This window comes from Apteryx mantelli, chromosome 25 (genome assembly GCF_036417845.1).
Source record: "Apteryx mantelli isolate bAptMan1 chromosome 25, bAptMan1.hap1, whole genome shotgun sequence".
Taxonomy (NCBI): domain Eukaryota; kingdom Metazoa; phylum Chordata; class Aves; order Apterygiformes; family Apterygidae; genus Apteryx; species Apteryx mantelli.
Genome location: NC_090002.1, coordinates 10,863,060 through 10,880,055, shown reverse-complemented (window position 1 = coordinate 10,880,055; position 16,996 = coordinate 10,863,060). Strand labels below are relative to the sequence as shown.

At 48.9% G+C, this 16,996-nt stretch overlaps 1 long non-coding RNA gene across 1 annotated transcript in view; it reads left to right on the top strand.

Moving 5' to 3' along the window:
- Window positions 1-16,780, top strand: part of LOC136994181 (uncharacterized) — a 54,881-nt gene extending 38,101 nt beyond the window's left edge. Inside the window, exon 3 of the long non-coding RNA XR_010886307.1 lies at window positions 16,759-16,780. This is a non-coding gene — a long non-coding RNA (uncharacterized lncRNA). The remainder of the gene's footprint in view (window positions 1-16,758) is intronic.
- The last annotated feature ends 216 nt before the right edge of the window (window positions 16,781-16,996 follow it).

Below are 16,996 nucleotides of genomic sequence, written 5' to 3'. Positions count from 1 at the left end.
ACCATTTTAAAAAATTCTGTTTGCAGTACTTGCTCAGGGTCAACAGGTTTAGTGGTATCTCTATAAAAATAACACAGAATTTCTGAGCCTCTGAATTCATGCCGTACACCGTGTACCACAGAAAGGAGAATAACTTGCAAAGTATTAGAACATACTTTAATAAGCTCAGGTCTCCTGCCTGTGACCCTGAGAGCGTGTTTATCTTTGGGCTTGTCAGGAGCACTCGTTATTCCACCTCCACCTTGGGATCAGCAAGAATGCATGAACTTACAGCAGCAAATCCCATTTGACTGCATGTAATCTAGTGGTTTTCCACGGCAAAAAGGTTTGAATTGCTGCACCTGCCTTGCTTTTGCAGAGACGGGATTATGTTCTTACATAATTATTATATCATTATGTCTAATTGGATTTCCAATGCCATTTATTTCATCACGAGGCTAACCTGGAAGTAACCTCTGAGTGAATTTATTAATCCTAATGAGTTATTAAATTAGTGACTAATAAACACCAAAGGGAACGCAGACAAACACGCTATTATCCCCACTGAAAGGAGTGTTAGGTGTGTAAATCTTGGAGGTTTTCCCCAAATCACCCCTCCAGTTCTCACCTATCTCCCCCTTGCCATAGCTAGTCAGTCCGTCGCGAAAAGCCCTCCAAATTTGCAAATCGCTGCCTGCCTGCACCTTCCTGCTCTCCTGAAATCATCTCTGACCCCCTCAGGTTCTCCCTCATTCCCGATGCAGGAGGTGAGACCAGCGGATGATACCGTCTCTCAGAAAGCAGCGGCAGAAACTATGCTGCCATTTCTGCCTGAGAAAAATGGACAAATCACTGGGGACAAATATTTGATAACTTAGCACATACTCTAAAATGGGGTCATGTGAATACCTGATTCTGGAAAGCAGTGAGCACAGGCACTTTTGTAGGGCAAAGCCATCAGAAAGCTGTTCAGGACGAGGGCTTGTGCTTGCATTCACAGCTAAAATTGCTCTCTGCCATTCTGCTTTCTTATTTAACCTATGTATTTAACCCATATGTCTTTAATTTATTGCAGCTTAGTTTGCCATTGGCTCATGGCTTGGCACTTTGAGGTATACTCCAGCAATATAGTCTCCTCTGTACTGCTCATACAGAAAGGGTCTCCAGCACAGAGATATATGGTGAGAGAAACTAAGCGGTTCCAGCTAATCACTGAAATAGAGAGCCTTTTAGCTAGATGTAGAAAACATGCACAAAACTGTGAAAAATGGGTGCATCAAGGAATAATTATACAGCAACAGATGAGGTGTTTATGTAGCTTAACTGTCAAAAGAGGGGCAAGCAGTACAACACGGGAGCCTTTAGCCTGGATCTGGAGCAAACAACCTGTCAGTTATTAAATGCGCAGCGTATATGCATTTTGTGTGAAAGTGCTTATTGCACACATTGCTCAGTTTAGGTTGCTCACGGATTTAGTAACTGTGCATGTATTATACTACCAAATGATATCCACAGCTGGGTGTTTGTAAAATAGTAATGAGTAAACCTCAAAGAAATACAAAGATTGTGCTTGCAAGTCTCCAAAATTAGCAGCTTTTCATACATAAGAAAGCAGAGTATTTAATATTGTTCAATCTCAAATATCCATCAGGAAAGGCACCGTTTGGGGAAGAGCGAGCCCTGCTGAAAGCCCAGGAGCTCGGGTACAGGACGGGGGAGGAGCAGGCAGGACTTCGCTATCTTTCCGCTGAGAGACACCGGTTTGGAGGACGTTTGGCAGCTCTGGCGAGTGATCACTTCTGCTTACCCGCGGACCAGGCCAAGCCACATCTCGCTTTCTGTGCATAGGTGGAATTTGCAAACTGCTTCATGTTTGCGCTGCACCTTGCAAGCAAAGCTCAGGACTGTGCCAGGCGTGGGAGTCTCATCACGCTTCTAGCCGTATCCCTGTCGGGTCCTTAAACTCAATCTGAAATCTTTAGAGAAAGGAAAAATACCCTGACCTTTCCAGCAACTGATATCTAGCAAATGATACCCAGATCCCTTTTAAATTCACCCTTCCTTCCTGCATAGCAAATGCGACTTCATGTTAAACTTAATAGTTTATTGCTATTCTCATTCAAATGAGCCATTCTGCAGCTTGTCCAAGCTGTTCGGAAGCTCTTTCATCTCTGACAGAGTATAACAGGAGCTGTGACACACGGAAATGAAAGCAGAGCCGAGCCAGGGAAGAGGCAGCATTGATGGAAAGCTGCAGAAAACACTCCTCCGAAAACTTCCTTTCTCTCCCGATTTGCCCGTCCCTTTTCATGCTTCCCCAGTCAAACCCGTTTCTCCTCTTTGTGGCAGTGGACAGGTTTGCTGCTGCTGCCCAGGCTGATAACATTTTTCTTCCCTGGCATGAATTCACTTCTTGAAGTGAGCATTGCCTGTGCTGTGCCAGCCGATCACTGCCTTTCCATCACCGCGGGCCCCACAGCAATCCATCGAGCCCTCGCCTCTCGCAGACGGGGCCACTGCAAAATCGTTAAAAAGGCTCTAATACAGAAAGCAGGTTGCCTGAGAAGAGCACAACATCAGACTGAGGCTACCCCAGAGAGAACGGGGATGCATTTTCTAATATGAGCATTAAAGTTAACATGCTGACACAGTGCGCATTTTGGGGGGTAAAATTTAAATGTTATACAATAAAACTTCTCTACAGTAATTCTACCTACTCTGCAGAGCGAAGGTATAGATACCACAGTCATTCCTAATTAAAATGTGTGATCTTTTCAAATGCATGCCATACTTTTTTAGGCAAATCTACATTCTTCAATTTGTAGGTTGTTCTCATTTTAAGATTATACTGGCAGATCAAATACACCATAGTGAAGTCCTGTGATCAGTGCTACTGAAATTTCAGATGCTTTAGATCTCTTGTCTTCACTCAGATTTATTTATTTATTTATTCACGATGATTTGTTTTCCTGGCAAGTTTTTGACCCTCCTATTTCATGGCTTGCAGAAAAGCCCTTCAGCAATGACTGTTTTTAGTTAAAAATCTCACGATAAAGTGGTATCAAGTTCAAGCTCTTCCTGAATTTACATCTCTCTCTGTGGACTGTGATTTTCTCTGTGCAGCTGCATTATGTGATTTTTCACATTGCTTCCAAGAAACGGGGCTGTTTTGTGGTCAGACTTGCAGCTTCGCTGCTTGTCTAAAAGCAAATTCCTCATCACCGCTGCTGCTGTGGCTTCTTCCCGTTTTTTAATCAACCGAGTGCAGACATGCTTTTATAAGATAGGAGGAGAAGAAAAGTGGTCTACTGGGCTGCCGGGTTCACAGAGCTCGTGCTAATCCTCAGCCGGAGGAACTCCAACACAGTGCGTTTTTCCCTTTTTATGAGAATCTGGTTGCTACTTTGGATTCTTACGGAAAGCATAGAAAAAATTCAGAGAGATACTATGGATACAAGATGTAACGTGCCCAGCCATTTGTTGAAAAGTCGGGTGCTTTATAGCAGCTACACTATTCTATTCCCTACTATTTATCACCTCGGTATCTGATCGCTGTGTAGCAGCCTACTAAAGATGCAATTAGCATTCTCATGGATGTTATCTGCAGCAATACACGGCAATATAAGCCAAGAGCTGAAGAAGACCGCATCCAGTACAGCACCCACCTGCCTTCTGCCTCGATTGCAGATTTTTTTTTATGCATAGGAATTTTTGATGACCACAAATAATTGGAGTCTCAGTTTAATCTAAAATACAGCCATGTCTCCTGGCATCAAAAAGGACATTGCTTCACTATTAGTACATCCTGATGTATAAACATCACTTATTACATTTTCCCTGCACGTTTCCCCTACAAACACCGGCCTGACTCAAACCGGTTGAGGTTGCGACAGCTTCAGCGGCACACTGCAGGGAGGTATGATTGCCCGTTATTTACCTGGCTGAAAGGAGACCTGTAATCAAATCTGCTGTTTACCTGGCTAAAACAGAGACCTGTAATCAAAGCTACAATTGCAGCGCCGGAGGTAGCTATTTTGCCAGGGGGGATCCGAGCTCGGTACGAAGCTCACGGAGGTGGACGGGACTGGTGGGAGAGCGCCAAGGCTTCCGAGCGCGGAGCCCGTCGCCCGCCCTCCCGGGTGCCCTCCTCCTCTGTGGCTCACGCACGGGCTCCAGAGGGGCCTTTTCCCGGCGGGGGGCTGGGGCACCCACGGGACCCAGGACGGGCAGGATCATCATGCAGGAGACCCAAGCGTTTTCACCCAGCAGCGCAGGTACGTTTTTCCAGACGATTTCCATCAGGACCTGTCTGTGCAAGATTAGCATCGGCTCCATGTCAGAGATCAGCTTAATCTCATTATGAATATTCATTTGTTCATATTCTGTGACCGTTTCCCTTGGAGCCTCAAAACTGCTGTGGCCGCAGCAGGCCAGAGCCCGGCAAGCTCCCTGCGGGACTGCCGGCTCCAAGCGCACGGAAACAACTACGGGGGAAACTCCAGCGTTCAGCAAGTTTATGGGCAATGCAATTTATTTTACAATCAAATTACACCAGGGTAACGCTGCCTTTTGCATCAGACAATTCAGTTCCAGTAATTGCTACCCTGGGGGTCTCTTCTCCTCTCCGTATACCCAGCCCATTTATAACACTAATGGTAGCAATGTGTGAGCAGAGGCAGCATAATAGACCTTAAATAGCAGCAGCATCTTGCCGGAGGAAAGAGGAGGCTTTGTCTTTATATTTCCAAGACTTGTTGAGCCTTATGAGGTTCACGCCTCTCCCAGCGAGAGGTGAAACTACACAAAAAGTTGATATCACGTGAACCGATTATATCGGACTGCTTCCTCTGTACGCTCGCTCAAACTCTCTGTGCTGTGTAAAGATATATCCGTTTTTCATACACAAATGCTTCATACCTGCGTTAGCCCCTGCACAGTGCGGTATGTGCGTACATGTGCATACATCCGCTAGCCAAAGAGAGACGTTTCCACGCATTCAGGCTGCAAAGAGCTGAGGAAAACCTGCAAAGAAGTGTGGGAGAACACGAACACAGCTTTTGTTGTCCTTGTGAAATGTCATGACTGATGTTTCAAACACACTAAGTACGAAAGGTTAAAACAGTCTGCTGGGAAAAAAAAAACAGAAAATTTCCAAAATACAAGAAGGTTGACACCTCGAGCTGAATATAGATGTATGGAATAATCTCTTCGGTTGCCCACTGCAAGCAGCAAGGTTACGCTAAATCCCTCAGATGTCTGAACTTGTTCTATTTTTATGACAGTTCTGAAATTGGAAATGAAAATTCTTCATTCTCCCACCATTTCTGGTGGCTGTTCCCCAGCTGGCCCTTGTTCCCTGCGATTTCTGCAGCAATGTCCCTTACGATCGAGGAGGACAGAAAGCAAAACCTCGCTGAGCCGGCGGTAGCGGGGCCTGAGCTGCATTTAGCCCCGAGAATGGGATACTCCTATCCAGACACTGGGAATGGGAGATGTCTGTCCCATCCTTGACCTGCGGCATCGCGTGCTCCGACCGGCACCTCCAGCCTCAGCACCCCGGATGGACACACGGACCCGGGAGCTGCAGCTTGGGAGACGCGGGTCTGAGCAGCGCCCGTCAGAGGCTGCTGCAGAGCAGGGCGCTCAGCGAGGTGCTCGGCCACGCGCTCTCCCGTGCTCCTGCGGCGGGGATGCTGCCGCTCGGCCTCCCCGGAGGCACGCGGACCGCTCCGTCCCCAGCGCCCCACGCCAGACCCTGCCCTCAGCCCAGCCGCGCACATCAGCGCCAGCCCGGACGCGGCAGGTAAGACCATCCGTCTGGGCTGACGCCTGGCAGCGGAAAAGGAGCTGAACAAACGACGTGATATGACGCGTTTGGAAACGGTGTCCTCTGCGCCGGGGAAAGTCACGCTGCAAGCTCTGTCGGGAGCAGGTCTTGATCTATTTAAATTGTTCTGCTTGAGGTTTAACAAAGGCAAGAAATTCTGCGGGGAAAAAGCAACAGCGATCTTTCGACCATCTGTATCCTCTCCTACGACTGCTCCCCAGGCTCCGGCATCCAGCGGCCCAGCTGTGCCTGTCTGAGCGGTGCAGAGCGCCGTGCGTGATCCTCTCCGTGTCGCGAGGCCAGGACAGGGCACCGGGAGGACACCTGGGGCCGCCGATAAGAAGGATGTTTGCAAACGGCGGGCAGGGGAGCTCTCAGCCCCGCTCCCGCCGCTCCGGCGGTGCCCCGCGCCGGCTCCCGAGTCCCTCTGCGCCGCCGGGGCTCCCTGCACGCCCCGGGGAGCGGGGCCCCAGCAGCCTGCCCGCCCTAAATCTTAACCGACCTCTAAGAAGAAGAAATCATCGACTGACTCGTGCCCCCGGCCTCTTCGTCCGCAGCCTCGCAGCGTGGCAGGCAGGCGGCAACGGTAAAGACACGGCGGAGTCCCAGAGACAGCTCCTCTCATGGGCGAAGCAGCCTTTGGCAGCCTTTGCCTCGTACACGCTTGTGTTTCAGGTCCCCTGGCTGACTCAGCTCCTGGTACGGACAGACAGCTCGGAGGCAGCAGGCCCTCTCCGTCTGCCCCGCTCAGCCTTCTCTAACCGGCGTGATTTCACTCCACCTTTTATGCGTTCTTTCATCTGGGCTGTTTTCCAACCCTTTTCGCTTTGATCTGGCCCATTAATGTCAATAACCTATTTTCCGAAGCCTCCTTGCAGATGCCTTCCGATCTTTTCTGCCGTCTCTTCCGGCGCCTGCAGCGTGGAGTGTGCACGGCCACGGCTGCAAGTGCTTCGAGGGAGGCAGGACAAGCGGCGAGCGCCCTGGCCGGGTGGCAAGCACGCGGGTTATCTCCACGCCGCCGCGTGCCCGCACAGCGCTGCATGACAAAAGGGTCCTGCCAGCCCCCCGCCGCCTCGCTGCCACGCATTGGCTTGCTTTCAACACCTCGTTCCTCAGCAATGCTATAAATCAGCAAGAGGAGCAGAACAGGAAATAGCTTGGAGCGAGGCTGAATGGATTCTCGGTGTTTACATCCTACAACCTTGGTTCTCCCAGCAAGGTTACAGCTCGGATGAGCTGCATTAATATCTCACAGCTCATATTTTCTCCCTACTCTTAAAATAGCTTAAAGTGGTTAAGACATTCCTGCAGTACATAACCCCTACAACAGTCACGACCAGCTGCGCCCGTGCGGTCTCCCCACGTGACTGCGGCGGCACCGAGCAAAGCCCAAACCTGCGAGGAGCGCGGGCGCGGAGCGCAACATCGCCCCGGCTCCGACGGCTCCGGTTCAGCTCCGCAGGCACCGTCCGTCCCTAGGTAGATTTGCCACCAGAAACCGCTGCTCGCTGAGGAAGACACTAATGGAAAAGCTCCTGGTCACCACTGTTTTCAATACCCGGCCGAGGCAGTATCCTGTGCTCAGCAAAACACGTCTCCCTAATGGAAAGCGTAACAAGAGGCAATCCCGGCTCTAAAGTGGAGTAATTGCACGGCCGGCGACCACAGAGGAAGGTTAGCCAAGGGAGGGTACATCCTTAATATGCCAGTTTATGGGGTGTGCAAGGAGAAATGCTGCTCAGAAATAACCACTCCTGCCGAGCAGGGGCCGCGCGAAGGAAGCACATCTGGGAGCTCACCGGTTTCTGGCCGCCGGGAGGGTAACGCCAGAGCTCCCGAAGCCTGGAGCTGCGGGATGAGGCAGAGCCGCAAGGGCGAGCGGGGCTCAGCATCCCTAGCAGGAAAGCCAAAAGGGTTGTTTTAAGAATTAAAGTGTTCCTGTTAAAAAATCTGAAAAAGAAAGTTTCGAATGATAGTCTCCCAGGTATAAAAGACCACAGATAACACAAAGTAAAATAAAAGCATCTGCACAAATAAGCGCCTTTCTCCTTCCTGTTACGCAGAGTGGTACGTGATAAATTTCTCCTATACCCGTGCTTTCACCCCGACACCTGCGCAGCGCGCGCACACGGGCTCTCTTGTGCCTTCGAATACGCACCAACTACTTCAACATTTCTCTTTGCTCGCATAAATATATTTGGTCTCATTCACTCAAGCCTAAAGAGATTTCCTGTACAAACTATCATTCAGCTTGCGGAGATGGAGCTAAATATATACCTAATACCCGCCTGAGTCCCCAAACGCTGGGAAATGCGGCTTCTGCCTCCCTAAAATGCCTGGAAGCGGCGCCCGACCGCTTCGCGCTTCCGCAGCGCCCTCGGCTGCTCGGCAGGCAACGCTGCCGGCTGCTCGAGCCGCTCGCTCCAGCTGCGCCCGCGCCCGGCACCCGCGTCTCCCGCAGCCACGCCAAAGTAACAGCAACCCAAAAACACCCGCGTAAACCTCGTAGCCCGTGCAGGCCCGCAAGGGCGCACGCGAGAAGCGGGACGTTACTCGCAGCCTTCTGCACCCTTCATCCTCAGGTGAGATAAAAGTGAAACAACATTTTCATTGGAGTTTGCTCATCCTCTTAGTCTGTGTCCTGGGCAATGGGGGTTTCTGATTTCAGGAGCTCGAGCAGCCTGAAACCTGCCAGGTCTTAAATTTATTATTGATTTCTCGTACTGTCTCCAGAGACGGCTGAGAAAGAGCCAGGTTAAAAGCCTTCATTTATGAGGCATGACGTTTTCAGCACAGGATGCTGACGGAAGAGGATTCCAGGTGTAACGGTTATTCAACCACAAGCGCGCTGATGTGTGAGTAATAATCTGTTTTACCGTAAAGTCCCCTAATCCCTAAGGATTGGGACGTTCCACATATCATCTCTCAGCACGGCGCTTTATTGGCCTCATTGCAATATAGCCGGGATGAAGTTGGGTGAGCTCCGGCGGCAGAAAGCTCCCTGCTGCCTGGCTGTCCCCGAAAGAGGGGTCTGGTTGCCCCAGGGGGACCGGCTCCCCGCACGGTCCGGCCTCGCCAACCTGCCAGGATTAGCAGACACACAGGAAACACAGAAAGCTTGGGCAAAATATTAAACAGCGTAGCTCAACACAATTCCCGTTTGACTTTTTGGCAAAAATACCTTTGGGGAGAATCACTCGTTCAGTCTAGCACAACCGAGCAACCGTCGCATGGGCGGCTGATTTCTACCTATTTAGGATTTGTCCCTTGATTTAAGTTTGATCAGGTATTTCCACAGCAACAGCCTAAACTTCCAGAGGCCCTTGTGCTTCCAAGGCTTCGTGTTCGTGACCTGGAGCAGGACAAGTCCCCGTGGCGGGGGCGAGCGTGCCGACGGGCAGCAGGCGGAGGGATGCAAGCCGGCACTGCCGGCAGGCCGCTCGGCACGGCACGGATCCACACCGACGTGCCCCCGTCCACGTCCCAGGCACAGCCCCCAATCCGAGAACACCAGAGTATTTTTTCTTTTTGAGCTGTAAAGACTTCGCCTTTCTTCAGGATGCAATGAGATTTAAATGCCCGGTGCTGAGGGCGGGAATAGCAGAGGGAAAGAAATCTTCTGGAGAGGATAAATACCCCAGTTCTTTGCATACCTTCACCCTGATAAATAGAGCCCTCACCATACGTTTTATGCAGCCTGCAATCAAGAGTTATTGCACTGCAATGTTCTGAGATGTCTTGCTGCACAGGAACGAGGACGGCGACAAGTCTAAACAAGACCATCTTCAGAGCTGAACCCCGAAGAGCCCGTGCAAGAACCACCATTACATATGCGCTTACAGACTGTTAAGCACCTTTCAGTATTTTAATGAGCATTTGGATTTTGCGATGAATGTTTTCTATTGTGCTACAAGGCCTTTTAATGGCTGTACTGACAGTGAGACACATGTTCGCAGAGGAAACCACTTTCCAGAGAAATAGGGCCCCATCTGAGCAACTTCTACTCATAACAAATGAATCTGATTAGAGAATAGAGAACTTTTTCATCCCTTTCATCCTGGGAGGAGGAGGCTGAAAAAGGATTAAAATGAAAAGTGAGCTCTGGTGCTAGGGAAGTGCTGCTTAGCACATACACTTCTGCAAGGGATCTGAGCAGCTCCTTTCGCAGAGCGTCAGCACATCTTGAAAAGGCAAAGAGGGAGGTGCAGATTCTTATTCCATTTCCATTTAAAGCGAAGTGTGGGTCCTGGTACATTTTTTCAGGATTCTGGCAACACTCACTGCACTAATGTGCCTCTGTTTTCCCATCATTTTCTATTTGTCTCCTCCTCCTTGAGTTGGCTGCAAAGAGACAGGCCCTTATATTTACACACATTTGTATGCAGAAATAAATAGCAGGAGAGCTGCTACTCCTTAAAATATGACCGTGGAACACACTGTAATCTCTATTAATGATGGTGACTTGCAGGTTGTATAGATTGAAGCAGTGTGGCTGCTTTATAATTGCCTTTTCATACAAGGACGAACACAAAGCTGTAGTCTCACCACAATGTATTTATTTATCTTGGGTTATATCTGACTTGGAAATGCCACCCTGTTCGCTAAATGATTAACAGCTAATAAAATCTTGCAGCCAACTTCTCTGAAAATGCCATTTGGAGAAATAAAACCATCTTCTTTGCACTTTTCCTAGTGTTATGTGCTTCTGTCTTGTTCAGGAAGACCAAGAGTAATGGTCTCTTTACTTTCTCTGTTCTGCTTTTTGCTTTAAGACTAATCACATGTTTTTGTCAACTTTATGTTGACCCAAATGTTCCCTTTGCTTTGGATGACACAGAAAAAGAACTCTTTCATTAATGGTGCTATTTTCAGGCCTTCTAAGACACCTGTTTATCTGAATTGCACCTCGCATGCCCTCCTTCTGCTTGTCTTGGTGCTATGGCAAGGATTAAGGCAAAAACAGCTCGGAGCCACCGAGCCGGTGGCACCCTCAGGGAACGGGGTCCTGCAGGAACTTGCCAAAGCAGGCAGTGTTTTCTGCAGCTTCAGCCCGGCGGTGAGCTGCCATCGCGCTGGGAGTGGGGTGGTCTGCATCTGTGTGCTCCCCTGCGGTCCTCCAAGGAGAGCACGGGTGTCCCCAGGATCCCCAGCGGCCACCTGCGGCATGTGGACGCTTCGGCTTGCTCTGAGCAACGCGGCAGTGTGAACACCTATCGGCACGGCGGTTCCCCTGAAGACGAGTGCAAACTCCATGTAAGCCCCAGCCCTTGGGGAGCTTTTGATGGAGAATTCCCTTCCAGCAGACTCGCAGCGGCTTCATAAGAGATGAGTGCCCCGGCATTAGCTAGAGGTTTGTTTATCCTCTCTAGGAGTCAATTTATCACCTGGACGTGGTCTGTTTGCAGAGCCGCCGGATGAGACGCCTGTCAGGTCTCCAGGTTCCCAGGACTAGAGTTAATCAATGGCCCAATACTCTTTTGGCCACATCCCACAGCGTGGGACGGAGGCTCACATCCATCAGGCTTCCCCATCGAGCAGCAGACGGGGGCAAGAGTTACGGATGAGAGCACCAGCAGTTTTGCACGCGCTGCAGCTGGGTGGTACTGTTCATTGCACGTGGACATTTTTCAGATCCTCAAGGCAGCAGCTTGGCATTTTAGCCACTGTGAAACTACAGAGCTACATAGAAAACACCAAACACAGCGCGTCCCTTTCTAACATAGCAGTTATGCTGTACTTGTACTGTAGGTTTCACTTGAGAATTAGTAAATGACAACATGTGGTTTACGTTTCTTTCCCCTTCTTCATCTTTGGTTGAGCGCTGTCCATTGGCAGCAACTGCAACCTCAGCCCATGGTATGAGGAAGAGGTGATGTATGCATCAATCTCTTTTGTATGTGCCCTAGAACCGGCGTTTTTCATTCCCAATGTAGGGACAAGCGGTTTGAAATAAAGTAACTTTTTACTTTTTTTTTTTTAAATATAGCTGGAGTATGCTTGAAGTCAAATAGAAATACAAAATTTTCTTGCTAATGGCACCAAAGTTTTTTCCAGCAAATTATTCAGTTTTATTAATCACATAAAGATCTACAAAGTTGGTCTTTTAACGTACTTATATAGCTATAAACTTATATTGCTGAAATAATTGCATTTTAATGATTTTTTTATCTTCACATAATTTGTATATTTAACAATCACACCAATAGAGAGAGAGACGCTCACTGCCGCAGCTTTCTGCTCGGAGATTAGGTGCACGCTCACGCCTCATCCCCGCACTGCCGACGAAAGCTTCCTAATTCCCTATTACATGCTCTTAATGGCTTCTGTGAAGATAATCTAGACGTTACAAAGTTCTGGCTGGGTACGCGACAGAGCCAACGCCGCGGTCCGAAACGCTCCGATCGCTCGGGAAGCGCAGGCTCAGTCCTGCCGGCGCATACTTGCTCCTCCGGAAACGCGCTCGGAGGGAGGTTGGTCTGCTGGGACAAGCAGCCAGAGAGCTCTGCTCGCTCACACCCTATGCCGAAGACTAACGCGGGACTTAAAAGCTTTGGATTGCAATGAGGCACTCTTATTTTTACACAGGAAAAAAAAAAAAAAAAAAAAAAGAAGAACAGAACCGTGTCCTACTTAACTTCTTTATGAAGCACCCAGGGAACCAAAACCGGTTTGGTTGGAAAAAGCCGCTGGCCCAGGCGCGTTTCGGGGCGGCCCCTCTCGAGCGTTTCGGACAAGCCTCGCCCCGCGCCGTGGCTTCCCTCCAGCAGCCGAGGGCTGGGAGCGCCTCGGGGAAAGGGCTCCGGCATCGGGAAGGCAAGGGGCACTTCACAGCTTATTAGCCGCCTGCATCAGGAAGGAACAGATCCCGATAACCCCACCAGATCCCTCTGCCTAGTCCTTAGGGACTGATGCCCTTCCCAAGCAAAACTTGAGAAACCCTGTCTCCATTCCACTTGGCAATGACAAACACATAGCAGTGTTTTAAACAGCCTAATTAAACCTTTAATTGAGATTTAATAAGAGCTATACAGATATTAATTAGCAAAGGAGTGCTATTTACCAACAGTGTATAGGACGCTGTCAACCACCTTGTAATTAGCAAAAAAGACTCATGCAACAAATGGTTAATCAAGCTCTCAGCTGAGCAGCCCCTGTAATAACTTCTGGTTATTTAGCGAGATCAGAATTACAAGTTGTTAAACTCAGTTAATAATTAGTTTAAGTGGACATTAATTAGCATTAACGAATAATAAGATTCTGTCTTACTACACCCACTTGCTTATCCAGAGACCTCATGTTTAACGATACCGAGATGAAAGCCAGATGAATTAGTAATATTTACAACTTATTTTAAAAAATTGGCCAAGTCAGAAGGAACGAATTAGCCGGTAATTCCAGAAAAGTCAAACGTGTAATTATGCTGCCATCGGGCATCTTGTCGGATATCAAGTTCTTTGCCCTGCCGCTGCCGCCGGCCGGCGCAGGCGCCCTGCAGCTCGCCGCCCCGAGGGCCAACGCACCCCCAGCGCTGCCCCCAGGCAGGGTCCCCTCCGCGGGGCGCCGGCCAGGGGCTCTGCCCCACGTCGCCCCTGCCCCGGGGGGACGCTCGAGGTCAGGAGAAGCAGGCAAGCGCCGAGCCCCGCGTCAGGCAGGGCCTTTGGGGCACGGGGAGCTGCCAGCACCCTCTCAGCTTCCACTGGTCTGGTTTTTTCAAAGCAGTTGAGGTCCACAGGACTCAAGTCTCCCACTGAGCACGTGCTAGAGAGGAGAGGAGAATCAGGCCTCGATCTTTTGCCGGCTGGCAGGAAAGGATAAGTTTTACTGTGGCAGGAGCAAAGCTTTACGCATTTTAGAAGCCTGTCCCTGGCACATGCTGCCCTCTCGAATGGTTGCACCCGGCTCAACCAAAAAGTAATAATAATAAAAAATTCCTGTCAGATTTAAATTGCACATGCAAATAAAACAATTAAGCACCCTAGACAGTGAACTTCAAAACTGAATTCTAAATATATCCTTTCTGTCTTTGCCATAATTTCAAAGTCTCTGCACGTCAGGTTTTGGTGGCGGGGAGGGGAGGGTGCTTTCCCTCTTTAGCAAGCTACCTCGAACATACCCTCTGTTAGCTTATTATGCATACATTTCATTTGTGTGCTTATTTTTATTTAAGCGCTTATGAAGTGACGCACGGCACTCTGCAATCCTTTCAATTCCGGCCCATTGCACACGTGGAAATGGGGCCATAACACAACACGTTAGGAAGAAGCTTTTCCTTTGTGCCTTAGGAAGGAATCAGAGAGCGGCAAGCTCTATTCGGAGCACTCAGGCACTGTTTTCCACTCTGTGTCTTTTGATGTTTTATACATTTGTCTGGGCTGCCTGCCTGTCATTTGGGCTGGCTTGCAAGTTATCAAAGTTTTATCATTTTCTCAAGTATAAAGACTCCCCTCCCCTTCCACAGCTTGTCTTTCCAATGCGGTCAAACTGCAAAGACAACCACAAAACCTGCTCCTTTCCTTCCACCTAATGAGCCTCTTTGTGGCATATCTTGTGTAATCAGCCATTAGCTCTTGACTGTGGCATGACTCGGGCCGGGAGATGAAAGCAAAAGCCTTGTTAGTATTTACACGAGGGAGGGTTAGCCACGATAACGCTTTGAACTCGTACAGCGCCTTTCGTCTGGGGAGCTCCCAACGCCTTGCCGTTCCCCGGGGAGCCCTGCAACCCTCTGCGCTGAGGACCGATGTGCGCGTTACACGGAGGGGCAGTCAGCCGAGCGCAGCGCTGTGTTAAGCAGGTTTAGAGACTTTGCCCAGCATCTCATGCGCTGCGAGTCGGGGAAGAGCTCAAGGCAGAGCTCAGCTGTGGGGACACCGGCTGCCTGCACCAGAGCATCAAAAATAGGTTGCACAAAAGCTCTCAGCGCACAGCTCTATTTAGTCTCATCGCTGCCCCTTGTCCAGATAAATCTTTTCAAAGATATATTTTCGTACATAATAGGGACGATTTTCTTTGCCTTAAATTCTTGTGTTCCTCCTTCTCTTGTATGCTTGTTACTTGCTCGATCCAAACCAGTTAAAGCTGGCTGCAGCAATTCACCCATAGCGAACGTAAGCGGAGGTACCCCCTAAGACTGGAGTAGCACGGGACTCTTTCTGGTGACTGTTAGGGGTTGTGATTCGGTACCTGTGCTTTACACGCCGTGTTGGGTTTGGACACACCAGCTGATCCCAAGCATTTGTCTCTCTACAGTAAGTTTTCCACATTATTTCAAACTTTGTGTCTTCAAACGTAGCCCACAGAAGACATGCTTTTCTTGGTCTTTATTTTGGCTGCGCTCTCCCGGAATCTGCGACTGGCTGGCACTGCCTAATGCATAATTCTTTAGTCTGACACACACGGCAATAGCTTTGCTTGACATCTACTCTTAATAAATGGAAAAAAAAAAAGCAGCCTAAGCTACCCAGCTCCCAGTTTCTATTACTGCCTCTTGCCAATGCCTACAAGTACAGCAAACTGTTTTAAGACAGATGCAAGTTCAACATACTTTTATACTAATAACACAATGATTTTGCACCTGAAACACATAAAGGGACAGGCCAAAAGGAAGGAGGAACGTAAAGCCACAGGAGCATCTTCCCTCCTAAAACTCAAACAACCCTAACGTTACTTCTTCCTGCAACACAGGCTCGGAGCAAAGCCGAGCGCCCTTGCGCCGGCGTGATGAGGCTAACGGCAGTGACAGTAACTGGACAGTTCAAGTAAGCGAGCAAAGAATCGAGCCTATTGCAGTTATCACGCTTGTTTGTATGGATCTTGGCACTATAATTTTTAAAATAGTCTATTCACACTGACGCTCTTACCCCTTTTCCCTGTGTAATTTTACTTAGGGCAGTTTGGCTCAGAGGGGAGAAGATGGGGAAAATGTCTTCTGATGTAAGGCCTAGCACACTGTGGACAAGGACTGAATTTTCATTACTTCTTAATGAAGATTAGTGATTTTGATACCACTGATCACATGCATTCCCAGAACATTTGATTAACGAGCCCGTTTCTAAGAAGAAATAATAAGCCTGTGGCAAAATTGTGACAGGAACAGAGAGATCTGTCTGCACTTCTCTCCTTTCTCCTAAAAGACCCCGACTGTAAGGAGATTCATAGAGGTTGTAAACAAAAGGCTTGTAATGGTTTCCTTCCACCCATTTCCCTCCCCCTGTCCCCCAAGCTGCTCACACCATTAAAAATTCATCCATTAGCTGCAGATCTCTTGGTCTGGGGTTGCAGGCTGATAATGCTAAAGTCATTCTAAAAATAACAAAAGTGATTTTCAAAAGCTCAAAAAGGGAAACAGGCAGTGGCTCCTGTTGATCATTGTAGGAGTCCTGTGCCATTGAAAAATTAATGCAAGCAACTCGTCACAGGTCTGCACCGAGGGGAACGTGACACCACCCTCTGCAAGCCCTTGCCACACGCTGCAGCGAATCGCCGAGCCCGCGAAGCAGGAGGAGCCGGGGAGCGAGGCAGGTCGGGGCCACGCTCCTGTGTCCTTGCAGTCGGAAGGAATTACTGAGGTTAAATCCCCCCACGTACTGTCTCAGATATGAAGGTCCTGAAAGGCTTGTATCAATTCTCATTTAAACTAAGATACCTATTTTTACCCTAGGTTTTATATGAGGAACTTGCATTTGGACTTGCAGCAGTGACTACCAAGGGAAATTTTATTTATCCCTTCTTGTACCACAGTAACAAAACAAGCTCAGTGGGAATTGTCAATTCCATTAGAAAGTGACAAAAAGTGCTGAAAGAAATCAGTTCATATGGTGCAGTGGAATTAGCTACCAAAGGGTATGCTGCGCCCACGGGTTTATAAAACACAAGGGGGATGCAATATTTAGGAGAAAAACAAACTCTCCAGGATTATTACAATGGTTTTGTATCTTTTTTAACCTCAGGAATGTAAAGGTCATGCTTTCGGGTTTAATGCCATCTCTGGACGATCACAGTGGAGAAAGCGAAAGGCAAAGGTTTCTGGCAGCAGACTGGGCCAGCACTGACTGTGTGAGGTTTTCTGTAACTCCCTGCGAAGCGGCGAGGCCAAGTGCTGTCGGAGACAGATACTGCTTTGGACGGACACTTGTTCTGACCCAGCCGTGCAGTTCTTGTTTCTGGTGAGTGAGAGCGGGCAATAAA